The 21,193-nt window shown below is 37.6% G+C and overlaps 1 protein-coding gene across 14 annotated transcripts in view; it reads right to left on the minus strand.

Moving 5' to 3' along the window:
• LOC126951481 (calmodulin-1-like) overlaps positions 1-21,193 on the minus strand; it is a 1,062,071-nt gene that overhangs the window by 197,553 nt on the left and 843,325 nt on the right. The window contains exon 1 of one of the 14 annotated variants that reach the window (XM_050785628.1): positions 17,850-17,855. The exons of the other annotated variants lie outside the window; for them this stretch is intronic. The gene's annotated coding sequence lies outside the window, so the exon portion shown is untranslated. Of the gene's footprint in view, positions 1-17,849; positions 17,856-21,193 lie in introns of those variants that run through there. 14 annotated transcript variants of the gene reach the window in all.

Here is a 21,193-nt window from a genome sequence, read left to right on the forward strand (position 1 = left end):
TCTAGTCCTAACTTTCCTCAATAACCCAGATTGTTATTTCCTATGGACAAACATTCCAGCAGAGTCTAAATTTTCCTTCGAGTGCCATACAAAAGAAATGTGGTTATTTTGGTTTTTATGTTTGTTTTTGTTTTTTTTGGTTGTTGTTACTGGGTTTCACTCTTGTTGCCTAGGCTGGAGTGCGATGGCACAATCTCGGCTCACTACAACCTCTGCCTCCCGGATTCAAGCGATTGTCCTGCTTCAGCCTCCCGAGTAGCTGGGATTACAGTCATGCACCACATACCCAGCTAATTTTCTATTTTTAGTAGAGACAGGGTTTCTCCATGTTGGTCAGGCTGATCTTGAACTCCCGACCACAGGTGATCTGCCCACCTCGGCCTTTCAAAGTGCTGGGATTACAGGCATAAGCCACCACACCCAGCTTCTAAATGAACTATTTATTGCAACAACAACAACAACAACAATAACAAGTGCAGCAAAAAATATTCCCTGTCTTTTCTACCTCTTAAAAAAGGTACTATTCTTCAATAGTGGCAACAATTCAATTTCCTCTTTTTTTTCTTTAATTGAGGACAATGTATCTGGATGAATCATTAAGACAAGTAATTACTTCTGCAGAAAAATCTTACTCAACAAATACATATCTTTTTTCTTTTAAATATCAAATATAGTGACCAATACGAGTCAAAGAAGAAAGTAAAATCATAGTTAAGAAGAGTCAGCAATATCTGTGATATGTTTTCTTAATATCTGTTAATAGCAAATCTTTGTGACTTTGAAATAGCTGTACCAGCTTTTCATTATTATTATTTTATTTAAAGGGAACATACTTTGGTTGAAAATGTCTTATTGCCCTTTTCTGTTACAACATAAATATAAGGCATTTTAAACCACAGCAAGACATCCCAGTGTCTTAATGCTTCAAATCACAAGCATGGTGGAATAAACTACAACCATTACATGCAGAAGCACATTATCTGAGGGCAGAACTGAAATATCACACATTAATGTAAACCAGGTCCTACCAAATTTGCAATACAGAGGTTCCTCAGTTGTTGAGCTAAATGGAAGCTCATTTAGCTTCCATATTTGTTTGTTTAAATATCAATATACATTTCTTTCTACCTGAATCTATCGGAAGTATATAATGGGTAACATTTACACAAAACTTTTCCATTAGATCGAGTGCTTTCATGCAGTTAGTTTGCAGTGCTCACAAAAACTTGTGGACTTGATACAATGAACAATGAACATCATCCTCATTTTATCAGTGAATGAAATGATATTAGAGATAGCTGAAAGTACATACAATTAGTGAGAGAAAGGGAGAAGCTATGTCATCTTTTATGTGTGGTCATCCTTCCACTGTATCATTTTGCCTGTATAATTATGTTATTTTTACAACAGGATTGGAATTAAAATAAATCATTAGATAATTGGTCACTAATAATACTTTACTTGTGTGAATGTTGTAAATAGCATACTATTTTTAAGGAAGAAATAAAAATGTAAGCCCATCTAATGGTAATTTAGCAAACTTACTCTATGTGAGTCCTAAAATCAGTTTTGGAAGAAAAAAATTGTGGACAGCATTGAAGATGTCAGGTAACGCATCAAAAAGCTACTATCACCAAGGGTACTGGAGGAGAAGTGATAGACATTAGGTCTTTAAAATGCAAATTCGGTACAAGTAAAAGAATGCTGTATTTAACATATGAAACTGATTTTGAAGTCTCCATGGCAACTACGAAAATGTTAAGCATAAATTATGTGATTAAAGTTATCAAAGATAGCTTTCTTTCAGCCTAAGCAATTTCAGACCAGATGATGAATCTGGGGTTCTTTTTCAGAAAGTCCTACCAAGTACACCTCTGGAAGATAATTAGAAGAGCTTTTGTCCATGATAGGCTATGCTGATTAATAATTTTAGAAATGAAATATATTGCTTTAATATAAGTGGAATCCAGGACTAATCTCTACATTAGAGAAGATGTGCTTGTATTAGTTTGGTGGCTTGCATTAGTTTGATAGTATAAGATAATCTTTCACTGGCGAAAAGTAGAAACAAAACTTCTTATTTTTCTATACCATTTCAGTGATGATAAACATGGTGTAATTTATTTTGTTCTTTATATTAATTTGTGTGATATGAATGTGTGTATGACTGTGTTACATACATTTGTCTTGAGCAATTACATATCAATTGTTTTGAAGGGTAGCAGAATATACTATCCCAAAATAAGCCACTTTAGCATGAGAATGTCTTTGAGCTGAAGGCAGTTGAGAAGAAGTAGATATAAGACAAGCTCTCTGTCTTTCCCCTATTTGCCTAAACGCATGGCATAAATTTGCAAAAGTAAAGGTGTCCCTTCTCCCCTTTCTACCAGGAAGGACAAAGGTTTATCAACAGAGATGACTTTAGAGCATAGGGGCCTGGAGACCACACCAGATGAATTTATTAACAAACCTTACTAGCTGACCCTAATCTACCCTATGTTTGCTTTTCCACAATTTGCCACCCCTAGAGAATCAAGGTCCTTTTCTTTGTCTTATCACGCATCTAAATATTTATTTTGTTGTTGTTGTTGAAGATGCCACATGAAAGCTCGGATTCTGAGCCACCTCTTGAAGAGTTACTCACTTTTTTGGTATCTCTCATGTATATATGAGACTTACATGTTGTTTTGTTTGTCTGTTTGTTTGTTTGTTTGTGTTTTTTGAGACGGAGTCTCGCTCTGTCGTCCAGGCTGGAGTGCAGTGGCACGATCTCGACTCACTGCAAGCTCCACCTCCCAGGTCCACGCCATTCTCCTGCCTCAGCCTCCCGAGTAGCTGGGACTACAGGCACCCACCACCACGCCCGGCTAATGTTTTGTATTTTTAGTAGAGACAGGATTTCACCACATTCGCCAGGATGATCTCGATCTCCTGACCTTGTGATCCGCCTGCCTCGGCCTCCCAAAGTGCTGGGATTACAGGCATGAGCCACTGTCCCCGGCCTGAGACTTACATGTTAACACACTTTTGTTTGTTTTCCTCTTGTTAATCTGTCTTTTAATACTGAGTTTCTAGCTAAGAACTTGTGAGGGTGGAGAGAAAATTATTTTTTCCTCCCCTACAGTTTGTTGTTAGTGTCAAATAAAATATATTATATTCTAAATAATAAAATTACAGGTTCTTCATGGAATTCTGGAGTATTGTTTTGTAAAACATGTAAAAGTTGATTTATTAAACATCCAACTATACAATTGTGAAACATTTAATACATAATTCCATCCAATTTTCTTCAGCCTGTATGAACTCACCATTACTATTTCAGAAATCATTTTTGTGTTTCTGTGCTTGAATCTCATTCAGCTCTGAGATATCTAGATGAATCAGAAAAGTTGACTCTGGCAGTGTAAAAAAAAAAAAAATCTGCCAAGGCAAATAAAATTAGATGGCAAAGAATGTTAAATTTGGGTCCAGAAATCAGCTATATAAAAATGAGCCAAACAATGAGAAAAAAATGCCTTAGGTTCTTGCATATTCCCTATGTATCAATAGTTTGAAAGAATGTTAAAAACAAATCAACAAATAGATGGCCACAGAGAACAATTGGATACAAAGACAGAATGAAAATGATGTGGTTTGTAAGGCAAAGAGAGAAAGCTTTCCATCCATTCTTTGAAGGTCTGCTAAAAGTGAACTTAAAATAGGCAGATTCACAAGAGAAAAAGGTATACAAATTTATTTAATATGCGCAGGGGGAAAATCACAAGACAGTGATTACCCGATAATTCAATGGTGTCCAGATGCCTATATATCCTTTCTCATAGAGGAAGAAGAGATGGGAAAAAGTGATTATTTGATGGAAGTAAATGATTTTTAGGGGGAATGAATGGGCCTAATGTTCAATGTTTAGTAAATGATGCTCTTTTGGAATTTAATTGGACCATAGAGCAGACAATGGTTTGGGACAACCATTGTCATTTGGGCTTCATGTGTGGTGTTTAACTTTCAGTGTCTTTTGCCGTGATATGAGTTCTCATCTTTTTTGATTAACAAAATTTCAGGGAGGGAATTGAAGGCCATTGTGTTCCTCTTTGGCAGATCTGTTCTTTAGACGGATGAAGGAATATCAGAGTAAAGCCTCTTCCAGCATCTAGTAGCCTCCAGTGGCCTTTAACTTCAAATAATGAGCACACCAGGGTGTTACATTTGGGGGTGACATTCCCTGGACTCCTTTAGGTGACTTGTAAAGAAAAGGATGAAAAGAAGCCCAAATATGTCCAGCAGATAATGTCCTTTCTTCACTCTTTTTCCACAGCACACCTCTGGAGGAAGATTAACATGCTTGAGAGTGACCAATCACCTCTTGATTTTTGGTTACCACTTTTCCTTTCCACAGCTGTGCTAAATTATTCTGTTAATATTAACATTCATTTTCAGTAAGCTAGCTGAATGACGCTTTCTCAAGTGACTCTTCAGCTATTGTTTTATCCGTCACTGTTTTTGCATCGCTACCTTCAGTTTTCAGGCTGGAACAGGGTCCTCCTTTCTCAAGACCTGCTGTCTTTTTTTGTTGTTTTAATAGCTTTGCCCCTTCTTCTTCGTTTTTGGAGAGTACCTTGGTTGTCTTCAAGATTACAGAATCACATTTCCACAGTGTCAGTTTTGCTTTTATTCTATGTCCGTTATTGATTTTGAGCTTCTTTTCATTCTGCCAACCTCACACTCATCCCTAATTTCATTTTACCCATTTTCTGCTTGTTGTTCCCTAATTCTTCCATATAAATGACACCCTTTCTTGAGATTTGATTCCTTACATCTTGATGTTGGAATCAGATAGCAGGAAAGAGTAGTATCTTTTTTTAAAAATCTATATTACGGCTTCACATATTCTGAGTATTGAGATTTGTAGTCAATGGCTTTTAATCCTAGCATGCTTTCTGAAATCTCTCCCAACTGATGTACATTTTATTTGAACATTTTTCTCTGTACTGTGACATGTCATCCTCATCCTTTTCATTTCTAATACAACTGCCAATTTTTATCTTTTAATGAGAGTTTAAAAGATTTTTATTTGTGTACACCTGACCTTTAACCTGAAAGTTTGTCACCATTTCAAAAGCTTTTTTTCCATTTTTTGATGTGCAGTTATCAAAACTGAATACTATAAAAATAAAAATCAGTACTTTTAATTAGGTTCTTACTATTTTCCAGATATTTTTAATAGACTTTTATGTAAAGTAACTCACAATGGCCCTGTAAAATAGGTAAAACCATTACCCAAATTGTAGAGATGAGACAACTGAGGTAGAGATTGTTGGAAAACATATTTGTACAGTGAGTCATTGGCAGAATAACGTACAAGCTCAAGAAATTTGATTCCAAACCCAGGCCTGAAGACTCTGCCAAGTTGCTTTTTCCATTTTAAGTTCATATATGTCATAACTTTCTGATACCTTAACGTGTAACGTGGCCTGACGTTCCGGCCACTTACTCCATAACCATTCATGTTTAAACTCCTTTACATCATAACAGATTCTGGAATCTATCTCTACTTTGATGAGTCCTGCTGGTCATTGGTCATAGATACGCTGAGTAATCCTATAAAATTAGGGGTAAAGGGAAGTCCATTTCTGCATTATAATTCCCTACACAGTCTTCATCTCATCTTCAATGTTTGATAGACCCTAACGTTCTGCATCTGAGCATTGCAGTACAACTCCATTTAACACAATTTAAAGGGACAATTCTGTCAGTCTCCACTATCTAGAAAGTGTGGCTATGACCATAGCACATAGGGGTGCTGGCAGCCCATCAGCCCTTTAACTTTTTTTTAACTAACATACACAAACTACCAATGACCTATGTCATATTCCTTGAAATGTCAATTCAGAATATTTTTTAAAAGGGAAGAAAGAAAAACACATTTGCTTATAAACACCACATATCTGAAACATGAATATTAAGACTAAAGACTTGTTTGGAGGCAAAGACAAATGTAAATAATTTTGCAAACATAAAAAATACCCATATTATATATTAAAAATACACTTGAAGAGAATCTTCATGTAAATTGTGAATTTATGGCATGAGTTTTCGAAAGGAAATTGGCAATCGATAAATAAAGAGAATATAAATTAAGGCCCAAAGTGTGACCATTTGGCAAACACAGGTTTATTGTAGGGAGGATGGTTGGGGAAAACTATCATATTTAAGGAGACAGAATAACTTTTTAAATAAATTTAAACAAATGAAAAATAAAGAACAAGACATTTCAGTAATAGATTCGCACAGGCGAGCACTTTGGCTATCACCTTGTTTTCTCATTTGAAGGGTGATTGCTAGATATGCAGCTGCACTCTAGCATTAGAGTGAGAATCTGACTATCAGGTTTCACCTAAATTCTTAGCATTTGTCTATTCAATTTTCTAGGATCCTGGCCAATTCTAAGTTTTAAAATCAATCAGACTAAGGTCAGAAAGGCTCTGAAATCACCCATGGGTATTGTAGCCTCCAGTCACCTTGATAATTAGTCTGAACGAAAGGATGTTTTACGTATAAATCTGTCATAAATCCTATGTTTATAGCAAATGAGTAGTTTCCATGAGACTGTAACTAGTTCTTAGAAGAAATAATGATATCTTTAAAGTGTTGGTTGGCCTTGGTGACAAAGGCCTGCATAGAAGTGGTATAAAAGAATGGCTCAGGTGGGAAGAAAGTGTACCCTGAGAATGAAAATGTTGAGATACTCCTCAGTGTGAACACAAAGCATTACCAGCAAAAGATGTTTGGGCTCGATTCTATGAGAAATGTTATCCTTTACAGTGAGGTGTTTTGAAAGTGTATAAGAAAAGTAAAACTATAAAAATAACATTAAACAATTTTTGGTAAAGTGATCTGGATAATGGTAACTTTTATTGTATAAAGCTTATGCTTAAAGTAGATGAAATGAGATGTCTGTAAAAATGTTTTTCATGGCCAATCCCCTTATGGCCAAAATACTTTTACAAGGGCACATTATCCAGTCATGCAGGATGAGAAATGTTTTTGCATAGTGTATGGCAGGGGAATGTTGCAATGAATTCAAGCACCTGACTCAAGGATATCCCATCCAGAAGAGAGATGAAAGATTTCTCTGTTCAAAGGCATTTAAAATGAACCAAGTAAATCAGATTGGTTCTTACTGAAATCTAAATGGTAGAATACAGAATGGTTGGCCAATGTATAGAGACTGAGGATGAGAAAGAGGGAAGAGAGAACGGGCTATGCCATGAAAATGAGACCATGCTTATTGTAAAAAAGAGCGGGAGCCTGTAGTCCCAGCTACTTGGGAGGCTGAGGCAGGCGAGTGGCCTGAATCCGGGAGGTGGAGCTTGCAGTGAGCCCAGATCGTGCCACTGCACTCCAGCCTGGGCGACAGAGCGAGACTCCGCCAAAAAAAAAAAAAAAAAAAAAAAAAAAAAAAGATGGCTGTGTCTAAAATCTGCCTCATTTCCTGAATGACTTGCTACCCATGGCTCAATGATATCCTAAAGTAATCTCTCCTCTATCATGAAAAGAATCAAACAATTCTAAAGGCTGATGGCATTTTAGGCTATCACATTCAAAATGGAAACACAGCCTCTCTTTGATGGATGATGGCTCTATTAAAGGGTGAAGGGCAGGGTGCGGTGGCTCACGTCTATAATCCCAGCAATTTGGGAGGCCGAGGCGGGCAGATTATCTGAGGTCAGGAGTCCGACAGTAGCCTGTCCAACATGGAGAAAGCCCGTCTCTATTAAAAATTAGCCGGGCATGGTGGCGGGTGCCTGTAATCCCAGTTAGTCCGGAGGCTGAGGCAGGAGAATCGCTTGAGCCCGGGAGGCGGAAGTTGCAGTGAGCCGAGATCGCGCCACTGCACTACAACCTGGGTGACAAGAGTGAAACTCCATCTCAAAAAAAAAAAAAAAAAAAAAAAAATATATAAAAAAATAAAAGGTTAAGTTACTAATTGTGTGTCAATCTTTATATTCTCAATTAAAGCAAAAAAGGAGATGCCTCTCTTGTCCTGCATGTGGAAGGAGTCAAGGGCATATTAACATTTGCTTTTCAGTGGTAGTTCGTTCATCCACTTAGTAAATACCAGTAAGTGTTTATCATATGCAAGGCACCCTGTGAAGTGGTAAGTTGGACTCAACCTATGATAGCAAATGAGGTGGAAGGGCAATAGTGAAGTTTCGTTCAAGGTTGTCCCTCATTATTGAGATCATTGAGAATAAGAAATTGGCTTTCCTTTAGGGAAGATGCAGAATAGCTACAGCCAGCAATCGCTTGCTATAAGTTAATTTGATAGAAACAATAAACTCTTAAGTAATCACCATTCTGTACCATCCAATTTTGATACTCATGTTTATTCTATGAGCGCATTAGTCATTGTGCCAGATTTGGCAAATAGAAATGAAAAATGCAATCTTGACTTTGTTAAAATCATAGGCAGTGATGGTAATGAAAAATAAATGGTTAAGCCAAAGATTTAAAGGTGATTCCATTTTTGCCTTCTTTTTAATTCAATTTTCCTGTTATAGTCATTCATTTTGCATATTTAAGAGATTTCGCTTTTTCTGGTAACAGTTTTATTGATATATAATTCACACTCCATAAAATTTACCCAGTTAAAATGTGAAATTAAACTTTTTTTTTTAGTTCACACAGTTGTGAACTTTAAAAAACCCAATAATTTATTAGTTGTGAAATATACAAAAAATTAATTTTAGAATTTTTCATTATCTCAAAAAGAAATCTGTATGTATTATCACTTCCCAAATTTCCCCATTTTCCTAGTCTTAAGTAACTACTAATCTGCATCCTGTCTCTATAGATTTCCCTGTTCTGGACATTTTATGTGAATGGAACCATATAAAATCTATATTTTACAGCTTTTACTTAGTACACTGTTTTTAAAGCTTATTTGTGTTATAACATGGATCAATATTTCATTACTTTATATAACTGAATAATATTCTATTGTGTGGTTATATCACATTTTGTTTATCCATTCTTTAGTTTATATACCTGTGGGTTATTCTTACTTTTTTGGTTATTATGAATAATGCTGCTATAAATATCTATGTGTAAGTTTTTTTTGTGGACATGTGTCTTCTTTTCTCTTGGACACATGCATAAGAATGGAATTGCTGGATTGCAATGTAACTCTATGCTTGACCATTCATGGAGCTGTCAAACATTTTTCCAAAATGGCTGCAACATTTTACATTCCTATCAGAAATTCATGAGGCTTACAATGTCTCTACATATTCGTCAACACTTACAGGTATCTAACTTTATGATCCTAGCCATCCTAGTGGGTATGATATGGTCTTTCATTGTGGCTTTGCATTTTCTTGGTGACTAATAATATCTAGCATCTTTTTCTGTGTTTTTGGTCATTTAGATACATTCTTTTGGAGAAACATCTATTCAGACCCTTTGCCCATTTTCTTTTTAATTGCCCATTTGCCTTTTCACTATTGAGTTGAAAGAGTTTAAATATATATATGTATGTCTGTGTTCATAAAATACATATATTTTATGTATATGTATTACATATATGCAAGTCTCTTATCAGACATATGACTTACAAATATTTTCTTCCATTCTGTGGGTTGCCTTTTTTTATTTTCTTGATAGTGTTCTTGAGGCACAGAGGGTTTTCATTTTAATGAACCCTAATTTATTTACTTACTTATTGTTTGATTATGCTTTTGGTATATCTAAGATTGCATCACCAAATCCAAGTACACAAAGATTTATCCCTAAGTATTCATCTAAAATTCTCATACTTTGAGCTTTTGCATTTAAACCATCAATCCATTTTAAGTTTATTTTTGTATATTGTATGAGGCAAGGTTCTGATTTCATACTGTTTTTCCAATTGTCTCAGCATCATTTGTGGAAAGCACTATTTCCCTCCCCCACCCATTTAATGGTCTTGTAACCTTTTTAAAATGTCTATTGACCATAGATCAGGGGTTCACTTCTGACCTCTCAATTCTGTTCCCTTGCTCTGTTGGAATACTTAATGCCAGCAGCACAATAGCCTCATTATTGTTGCTTTGTTTTAAAGTAAAAAAGAGAGAATCTTTCAACTCTGTCTTACTTCTTCAAGTAGATTCAGTAGGATTCAAGACTTTTCATGGCATTTCTGGATCCACTGAGTTAATAGGAATTTTGGGAGCAACTTGTCAATTTCTATAAAGAAACAAGCTCAGATCCTAAAAGAAATTAGATTGAATCTATAGATAAATTTGGGGAGTACTGTCATTTTAACAATATTGAGGCTTCTGATTCATGAATAGAAGAAGTATTTCTATTTATTCAGATCTTAAATTTCTTTCAACAATGTTTTATGGTTTTAAAAATATATAAATTTGAGATTATTTTGTGAAAATTGCTAATTATTTTCTTATTTTTATGCTATTGTAAATGCAATTTTTAAAAAATTTTTCTTTTCAAATTTTTCACTGCAGGTATATAGAAATATAATTGACTTTTGTTATTAATCTTGTTTCTTGAATACTTGCTGAATTTATTAGTCTAATTTTTTTTAATTCATTCCTTAGGATTTTCCACATACAAGATATAAGATCATGTCATCTGAAGTTATGATATGTTGTATATTCATTTTCACTCATCTCAAAGTATTTCTTAATTTTCTTTTTTCATTACAGCGTATACAGAGTGTACTGTTTAATGTCTACATATTTATGTTTTGCAATTTTTTTCTGTTTTTGGTTGATAATTTCATTCCACTGTGGTCGAGAACAAACTTTGTTTTATTATCATTATTTTACATTTATTTAGATTTTTTTTTTTTTTTTTTTTTTTTTTTTTTTTTTTTTTTGAGATGGAGTCTTGCTCTGTTGCCCAGGCTGGAATGCAGTGGTGGGATCTCAGCTCACTGCAAGCTCCGCCTCCCGGGTTCACGCCATTCTCCTTCCTCAGCTTCCCGAGTAACTGGGACCACAGGTGCCAGCCACCTCGCCCGGCTAGTCTTTTGTATTTTTTCATAGAGACGGGGTTTCACCGGGTTAGCCAGGATGGTCTTGATCTTCTGACCTCGTGATCCACCCATCTCGGCCTCCCAAAGTGCTGGTAGATTTTTTTTATGGTCTAGCACATGACCTACCATGAAGAAAGTTCCGGCCGGGCGCGGTGGCTCAGGCCTGTAATCCCAGCACTTTGGGAGGCCGAGGTGGGCGGATCACGAAGTCGGAAAATCGAGACAGGACTGGCCAACACGGTGAAACCATGTCTCTACTAAAAATACAAAAAATTAGCCAGCGTAGTGGTGGTCACCTATAGTCCCAGCTACTCAGGAAGCTGAGGCAGGAGAATGGGCCTGAACCCGGGAGCTGGAGCTTGCAGTGAGCTGAGATGGTGTCACTGCACTCCAGCCTGGGAGACAGAGCAAGACTGTCTCAAAAAAAAAAAAAAAAAAAAAAAAAAGAGAGAGAGAAAGAAAGAAAAAAAAGTTCCATGTGCACTTAAGAAGAATATATATCGTGCAGTTGTTGGGTGGAGCGTTTTGTAGATTTAGGTCTAGTAGCTTTATATTGTCACCTTGTGAAATTCTGCCTATTTGTCAAATTATTTTTGAGAGTGAGGTTTTGAAGTCTCCAACTATTGTTGCATTGTCTGTTTCTCCCTTCCTGCTTTGTTTCTGTCTGTTTCCCTTATGCATTTTGGAGATCCTTTTCTGGGTGCATATATGCCTAGTTATATCTTCCTGATAGATTGAGCCTTTCTATTATTATAAAATGCCCCTCTCTCTATCTAGTCACATTTTTTGTTGTTGTTGTTTTCTTGTCTATTTTGTGTGATATTAGTATAGCCACTCCAGCTTTCTTATGGTTGTTGGTGTGATGTATTTTTCTTCCATTCTTTTTCTCTCAATCTCTTTGTATCTTTGAATCTGAAGTAATGTCTTCTGGACGAAATATATAATTGGATTTTGTTTTTTTGCAGTTTGATTTTGTTTTCCTTTTATTCAATCTGACAGACTTTGCCTTTTGAATGGGTTGCTTTACTCATTTTCATTTTCTATCGTTATATAAATTGTTGAATTTATGTCTGCCATTTTACTTTTTGTTTGCTATGTGTCTCATGATACTTTTGTTTCTCTCTTCTTCAGTTACTGCACGCTCTTGCATTAAGTGTATTTTTCTAATGTATGATTTTAATTATTGTTTTTAACTACATATAGCTGTTTATTTAGTGGTTTCACTAGAGCTTAGCATATACACTTTGACTTTTCAATATCTGCTTCAAATTGATAATATCTTAATTTCAACTTATGTGGATGTATTATTCCTATACAACTATATTCACCTTTTCTTTTTTGCATGTGGGATTATTGCGATACATATTACAACTATATATGTCACAAACCCAAACATACATTTTTATAATTATTAGTTTATATAATTATATATCTTTTGGGGAAGCTGGGTAAAGAAGGGAGAGCAAGTATGTACTTATAGATGTTGTTATATTAACTTTATTAATTAACATTTTTGTTTCTTTTCAAAAGTTAGTTTTTTGAGAGGTGCTATGCTTTCGGCCTATTTTCCCCTTGTGCAAAATATAAGCTCAGGCTCTAGGCCTGGGAATAGGGACAGAGTCATTGCCTATCCCAACGTAGAATCTTTGACTTATAAGCTGGGGTGTGGGTGATCAAGGCCCCAGTATTCTCAGTACACTCACTCTTTTCCATGCCTCTTATCATGAGTGGGTGTGGTCCAGCCTCTTTTCCATGAGTGGATGTGGATTAGAGAAGGAATTCCCATCTTTCACTCAGCCCCAACCACATCCACTACTTAGTCTCTGCAACAGAGAAGTGAAAAATGGATGAGATATGCTGATGGACTGCCCTCCTGGGAAGGTAGTGCAACCTGCTTATGGGAGTGCTCTTGGATGCTCCCATCTGGAGTGAAATTTTAGACATGCTACACTGGGAGGAGAAAGTAGAAGTGCAGGTCATGCATAAAATGAAACAGACTTTAACTGTTTTAATTATATTTTCTTAAATAAGTGTTTTCTTTATTGGCTATGTGTCCTTAGGACTATTTCCAGAGACTCTAATTATTCGTTACTGTTATATATATATATATACAAATATATATATATATACACACACACAAATATATATATACACACACACACAAATAAATATATATATATATATATATATACACACACAAATATATATATATATTTGTAATTTTCAGCCATTCTACGGGGCAGTGGGCCTATAAATCATCTCATGTTGCCATGCTGGATGTGAAACTCTTTAGAAGTTTCTATATTGAATTTTTCAGTGTTTTATGTGTGTCATCCTCCCCAAATCTCCACTACAAGAGTAGTGAAGAGTAACATATTGACCTGGCCTAGAGTGGAGGTGTGAAGGCCTGACCAGAGCCAGAAAAGAGAGCTGTAGGACAGGGAAAAGCTTCAATCCAAGGTCAAATAAAATTATGGCTAAGGCAAAATAAATTGCAAACCATAGATGGTCCAAAAGGAAGGGGTCTGATACAACGAACCAGGTTATCCAAAACAGTTAGCAGTCTGAGCTTACAAAGTGTCTTGAGGTGACAATGGACATTGGGAGAAAGACTCTTTTATAGTGGTAACTCACAAACGGGAAGGCTCCGACGTTGTGTCAATTCACAAAGATCTTCTAGGGTAATTTCTTGACCCAAATGAAAACCAGAATTTGTATGTACTCTATCACTTTTTGTACATTCTCATTTTTTCTTAATTAGATAATATTTCAATTGGATGAGGAATAGAAATGTGTATTTATTATTTCTTTTAATATTTTAATATTTTTGATATTTCTCATACTATTTTACTAATAAGTATATATATATACTATTAGAAGATCTTTTGGCTTCCTGGTAGTTATTGACTTTATTACTTTAACTATTATCTACATCCTGTTATATTTATTAATGTGATTATCAGGAGGATTTTTCTCCTTCTATAGTGTGGAATACAATTTTGGAATGTCATACTAAATAGTAATTACACATGTAATCACCTGAAAGGTTCTTCCTGCCCACTGCACAGACAAAATCAATTCACTGAGACCGTGGTATTGAGAAAGAGTTTAATTGTCCCACAGCAGCCAGGTCGGAGGACTGAAATTCTTGTTCAAATCAGTTACCAGGAAAATGTGAAGGCTAGGGTTTTTTTTTTTTTTTTTTTTGAGGATAATTTTGAGGGCAGAGGGCTAAGGACTGGGTGCTACTGGTTGGTTGGGGATAAAATCTTAGGGGTGTGGAAAACAATTTTCATGCATTGAGCTTCCGGATGGGGGCCACAGGACCAGTTTAATCATGAGTCCCAAGTCTCGATGAAGTTAGGCCATCATCAGAATGCTAAAGTTTGGAAAACATCTCAAAAGATGAATCTGAGGTTCTACAATAGTATTGTTATCAACTGTAGGAATTAGAGGATTCACAGGTCTTGTGACCTCCAAAACAGCGGCTAAACTATGCCTACATTTTAGCAGAATTCAGGTCGCTCCCATAAGGTCTCTCATGGCCTTTCATTAGCAAAGAGGGGGTCAGTTTTAGGGAGGGTCTATTATTATATTTGCTTTAAAGTTAAACTACAAACTGAATTCATCCCCTGGTAAGCTTGGCCTGTGCCCAGGAATAAGCGAGGACCGCCAGCCTGTGAGTTTAGAAGCAAGATGGAGTCAGCCATACTAGACTTCTCTTACGATCATCATTTTTGCAAAGGTGGTTTCTCATACACTCTCACATAGACACAGATACACGCACATAAAATGACTAGAAATAGAAATAGTTCACATATCCAATGTTGAAAAATATTATTGAGTAATTTTCTATGCTTACATAGGCTGAGCTATTTTAGAAAACATACAAATCATATTTTCAAAGAAATTTAACATATCAACAATTATTACCTTTTTATAATTGTGAAATATACATGTGGTGTGTTTCTTGTCCTTTAACTCCTAATATCCTTGAAATCTCCAAAGTGAAGTGATCTTTTGTATGCTAATGATTTGGCTGATGGGTAGGGGCCCCTGGGTAGCCTCAGTTCGGGGACTGGTTGCCAGGGGAACCAACAATGAGATTTGAGGGTTGGACCTTTCATTCCTGTCCCCAATCTCCAGGGAGGGTAGGGAAGGTAAAGGTTAAGTTGATCCTCAATGGCTACTGATATCATCAGTCATGCCTGTGTAATGAAGCTTCCACAAAAACCAAAGAGGCGCAGAGTTCAAGGAGTCTGCAGGTAGATGAACATGAAGAGGTTTTCCGGAAGGTGGTTAAGAGCACATGAACATACCAAGAAGGAGATGCACCCCAACTCCACAGAGGGAGATATTCCTGTGCTTCGTACCGTTCCAGACCTTGCCATATCTATCTCTTCATCTGGTTGTTTATTTTTTTATCCTTTAATACATCATTTGTAATAAATCTTTAAAGTTAAGTGTTTCCCTAAGTCCTGTGAGCCACTCTAGCAAATTAATTGAACCCAAGGAGGGGATTATGGGAATCTATAACAAGCTGGTCCAAAGCACAGGCAAAATAACTTGAGGCTTTTGACTGGCAGCAGAAGTCGGGCTGTCTTGTGGGACTGAGTCTTTAGTCTGTGCAATCTGATTCTATCTCTAGGTATATAGTGTCAAAATTTAACTGAATTAGAGGGCACCAAGCTGATGTCTGCTGCAGAATTGATTGCTTTCTTGCTAGTGGAGAGAAATTCTACCATATCTGGTGTCAGAAGTGTATTGTGACAGTACAGTGAGAGAAATTGAGTTTGTTATTTTCCACTCAAAGATGAAAACAAAACAAAATAAAACAAAAAATAAGTGAGATGCAACTTTATGTATAGAAGGATAAAATGATGTAAGCTGCTCAATCCCCCAAAAAGAGGAAGGAGAGGAAGAAGAAGAAGAAGAGGAAGAAGAAGAAGGAGAAGGGGAAGGGGAAGAAGAAGAAGAAGAAGAAGAAGAAGAAGAAGAAGAAGAAGAAGAAGAAGAAGAAGAAGAAGAAGAAGAAGAAGAAGAAGAAGAAGAAGAAGAAGAAGAGAAGGAGGAGGAGGAGGAGGAGGAGGAGGAGGAGGAGGAGGAGGAGGAGGAGGAGGAGGAGGAGAAGTAAAAGAAGGAGAAGTAGGGGGAGGAGGAAGGAGGAGAAGGAGGAAGAAGAAGGAGGGGGAGAAAGAGGAGGAGGAGGAAGAAGAAAAAGAAGAAGAAGGAGGAGGAGGGAGCAGGAGGAGAAAGAGGAGGAGGAAGAAGAGGAGGAGAAAGAGGAGGAAAAGGAAGAAGAAGGAAGAGGAGGAGAAAGAGAAGGAAGAGGAAGAAGAAGAAGGAGGAGGAGGAGAAAGAGGAGGAGGAATAGGAGGAGGAGGAAGAAGGAGGAGGTAGAGGGAGGAGGAGGATAGAGGGAAGAGCAGGAGGAGAAGGAGGGAAGAGGAAGGAGGAGAAGGGAGGAGGAGAGAGGAGGAGGGAGGAGGAGGGAGGAGGAGGAGGGGAGGAGGAGGGAGGAGGAGGAGGGAGGAAGAGGGAAGAGGAGGAAGAAGAAGGAGGGGGAGAAAGAGGAGGAGGAAGAAGAAAAAGAAGAAGAATGAGGAGGAGGGAGGAGGAGGAGAAACAGGAGGAGGAGGAATAAGGAGGAGGAGAAAGAGGAGGAAGATGAAGAAGAAGGAGGAGGAGGAGGAGAAAAAAGGAGGAAGAGGAGGAAGAAGGAGGAGGTGCAGGGAGAAAGATGAAGAGGGAGGAGGAGGAAGGAGGAGGAGGGAAGAGAAGAAGAAGAAGGAGGAGGAGGAGAGAAAGGAGAAGATGAAAAATAACTAAATCAATATCAATCTAGGTAAAATTAATTTTCAGAAAACAGTATCTCAAAATATTAATGAATATCTTCTTTCAGTGCTTAAAATATAATAGTATTTTTCTTCTTTGTACTTTTAGGCTTTCTTTTACATGCTTTGTAAAGTGCTTGAGTGATTGTATAGCAAAAAAACATAATGAGGTAATAAAAAAATTAGGCAGTAGTGTGGTCAATGTCACATATAGACTACTATACAATCGCTTCTCCCAGCTGTTCCCTTGACTCATGGGAGTAATCTATGCAGTGCACTGCTTTTCTGTGAGTGCTCAAAACTTCATGTTCTGAGAAGCAACCATTTGCACAGGGTAAAATATGCAGTCTCTACTTGCTGTTTCTTTTTCCTGTCTCCGTAACTCACATTCAGATGGTTGAAGTATCATATTATAATCACCCGACCCAACTTTGAAACATCGTCAAAATAATTTTATTTATAACTCATTTGAGTAGCTAATTTGGATTTCAAAATAAATTTAAGTTAAATAATAATTTGCCAAATTGCTTTCTGAAATTTGAGGGTTTTTTACTGTATAAGTTCATTCTCATGCTGCTGTGAAGAAATACCCAAAATTGGGTAATTTATAAAGGAAATAGTTTTAATTGACTCACAGTTCTGTATGGCTGAGGAGACCTCAGAAAAACTACAGACAAGGAAGAAGACACGTCTTCACAGGGTGGCAGGAGAGAAAATGAGTGCCAGCAAGGGAAATGCCAGACACTTTTAAAACCATCACATCTTGTGAGACTTACTCATTTTCACAAGAACAGCATGGGGGAAACTATTCACATGATTCAATCACCACCCACATGTCCCTCCCATGACACATGGGGATTATGGAAACTACAATTCAAGATGAGATTTGGGTGGGGACACAGAACCAAACCATATCATTCTACCCTTAGCCCCTCCCAAATCTCATGTCCTCATATTTCAAAGCACAATCATGCCCTTCCAACAGCCCCCCAAAGTCTTAACACATTCCAGAATTTAACCAAAAAGTAGAAGTCTGAAGTCTTATCTAAGATAAGGCAAGTCCCTTCTGCCTATGAGCCTGTAAAATCAAAAGCAAGTTAGTTACTTCCTAGATACAGGCATTGTGTAAATACACCCATTCCAAATGGGAGAAATTGGTTAAAAGAAAGAGGCTGCAGGCACCATGCATAGCTGAAATCCAACTGGGCAGTTATTCGTTAAATCTTAAAGTTCCAAAATGATCTCCTTTGACTCCATGTCTCACATCTAGGTCACACTGATGCAAGAGATGTGCTCCCATGGCCTTGGGTAGCTCCACCCTGTGCCTTTGCAGGGTACAGTCCCTTTCCCAGCTGCTTTCATGAGCTGGCATTGAGTGCCTGTGGCTTTTCCAGGTACATGGTACAAGCTATCAGTGGATCTACCATTCTGGGGTCTGGAGGACGTTGGCCCCCTTTTCATGGCTCCACTAGGCAGTGCCCCACTGGGGACTCTGTGTGGGGCCTCCAACCCAACATTTCCCTTCTGCACTGCCCTAGCAGAGGTTCTCCATGAGGACTCCATTCCTGCAGCAAACTTTTGCCTGGACATCCAGATGTTTCCATACATCCTCTGAAATCTAGGAAGAGGCTCCCAAACCTCAATTCTTGACTTTTGTGCACCTGCAGGCTCAACAGCAAGAGGTAGCTGCCAAGGCTTGGGGCTTGCACCCTCTGAAGCCATGGCCCAAGCTGTACCTTGGTTCCTTTTAGCCATGGCTAGAGTGGCTGGATTGCAGGGCGCCAGGTCCCTGGGCAGAACACAACAGGTGGGCCCTGAGCCCAGCTCAGGAAACTATTGTTTCCTTCTAGGCCTCCAGGCCTATGATGACAGGGGCTTCCATGAAAGTCTCTGACATGGCCTGGAGACATTTTCCCCATTGTGTTGGTGATTAACATTCAGCTTATGCAAATTTCTGCAGCAGGCTTAAATTTTCCTCCAGAAAATAGGGGAGAAAATGGGTTTTTCTTTACTATTTCATTATCAGTCTGAATATTTTCCGAACTTTTATGCTCTTCTTTCTCTTGTACACTTTACCAGGTAAAAATTGCTTCCACCAGATACCCTAAATCATCTCTCTCAAGTCCAAAATTCCACAGATCTCTAAGACAGGGCAAAATGCCACTGGTCTCTTTGCTAAAACATAGCAAGAGTCACCTTTGCTCCAGTTCCCAAGAAGTTTCTCACCTCCATCTGAGACCACCTCAGCCTGGACTTTATTGTCCATATCACTATGAGCATTTTGGTCAAAGTCATTCAACAAGTCTCTAGGAAGTTCCAAACATTCCTACATTTTCCTGTCTTTTTCTGAGCCCTCCAAATGGTTCCAACCTGTGCCTGTTACCCAGTTCCAAAGTTGCTTCCACATTTTCAAGTATCTTTATAGCAGCACAGCAATACTTCTGGTATGAATTTACTGTATTAGTCCATTCTCACGCTGGTATGGAGAAATACCAAATACGAGGTAATTTATAAAGAAATACCCAAGACTAGTTAATTTAATTGACTCATAGTCAATTAAACATAGCTGGAGAGTTCTCAGGAGACTTACAATCATGGCTGAAGGCACCTCTTCACAGGGCAGCAGGAGAAAGAACGAGTGCCAGGAGGGGAAATGCCAGATACTTAAAACCATCAAATCTCATGAGACTCACTCATTATCATGAGAACAGCATGAGGGAAACTGCCCCCATGATTCAATTACCTCCCACCAGGTCTCTCCCACAACATGTGGGGATTATAAAAGCTACAAGTCAAGGTGAGATTTGGATGGGGACACAGAGTCAAACCATATTAATTTCTAAACTATAAATGATATTAATAAATTATTCCATATACTCAACAGTGACATAAAACAGGAAGATTTTCTCAAGATTATGTAAATTTTAGAAATTTAATTAAATTTGCTTATCATTTATGGAACTGTAATTTATTAAGTCTCATAGTGCTTTGTATACATATTGAGTTAGGTAAGAGAAGTATAGAGTATAAAAAGATGGGATAGGATACATATGCCAAAAAAGTTAATTTTAATAGTTTGTAAATGTGGCATAATGAAATGGGAAATGGATCAGTATGGGAAACACATATGCAATATAAACAAGCTCAAGGTAACTGAAATTTGAAATTGGTGTATCAGCTTCTGCTGCCTCCCCACTTCATCAATAAGACCTGTGAACTGAGAAACAGTCTCTTAAAAGGTTTTTCTACTTGTACTATTTCATTTTTTCCCCATCTTCAAGTCAGTCTTTACCTTGGAGAAGAGTGATGATTAAAGATAAAATTCAATCCCCTTTTTGCTTAGAATAACCTAAAAGACACAGGATTTGCGCCCTGCCTCCCCTCTGACCTCTTCTACCACTAGTCCTATTTCATACTCATCTCAACTACTCCATCTTCTTTCTGTTGTAAAATGTGATTTACTAAACAGCACCACTCTGGGTCAGAGCTCTAAAACAGAGTGGGAACCCCTTCTAAAGAGGACTCCCTGCACATCCTGCAACCTGGCAACACAGGAACTTGCCTTGAACCTTTGAACAGGGCGAAAGTACCACACCCGCAATATCCTAGAAAACAGCTAAATCTTTCCAGGTCTGCAACTCCTCAACAGTAACAATCAATGAACTGTGAACTCAAGTACTAAGTCAGCCACCTCCACCAATGATGATTCTTTCAAAACAACTTGTGTAATTACCCTCAGCATCCTTCTAAAAATCCCTATACCCCTTCTTCTTTTTGAAACACAATTTGGCTTCTAGTCACATCTGTGTCTACTAAATTGCAATTCCCAAGACCCCAATAGACACCTCATCTTACTGCTTTGCAGTCTGGTCTTCGACCTCTTCATGGCTGTCACTATTGTGTTACAGTTTCTGCTAAATGCTCTTCCCACAGCACACCGACTCCTTCTTACTAGCTCTCCTTAGACACCTTCCCAGCCATCCTAGTTTCTACAGACTCTTAACTTTATCCCCAGGCACTCTCTAGTTCTGCCACAATGTTGCATCCCTTATAGCAGTTTTCAATACCTAAACTTATTTTGCTCATTTACCTGTTTAATTGCACATTGTCCACCGTCCTATCTGGAACTTAGGCTCTACATACGCAGGGAACTTCTTGTTCTCATCTCTTCAGTTTCCACGATAAACAGAGCTTTGCCAGACACATAACTAACATTAAATAAGAAGTGATTGTGTGAACAAAGGAACTTATTTTAATTACAAAATATTATTTCTCTGACTTCCCTTCTTCCTAAAGTTTTTAGTGAGTTCACCAGTGAATTATTGAA

This window comes from Macaca thibetana, chromosome 3 (assembly GCF_024542745.1).
Source record: "Macaca thibetana thibetana isolate TM-01 chromosome 3, ASM2454274v1, whole genome shotgun sequence".
Classification (NCBI taxonomy): Eukaryota; Metazoa; Chordata; class Mammalia; order Primates; family Cercopithecidae; genus Macaca; species Macaca thibetana.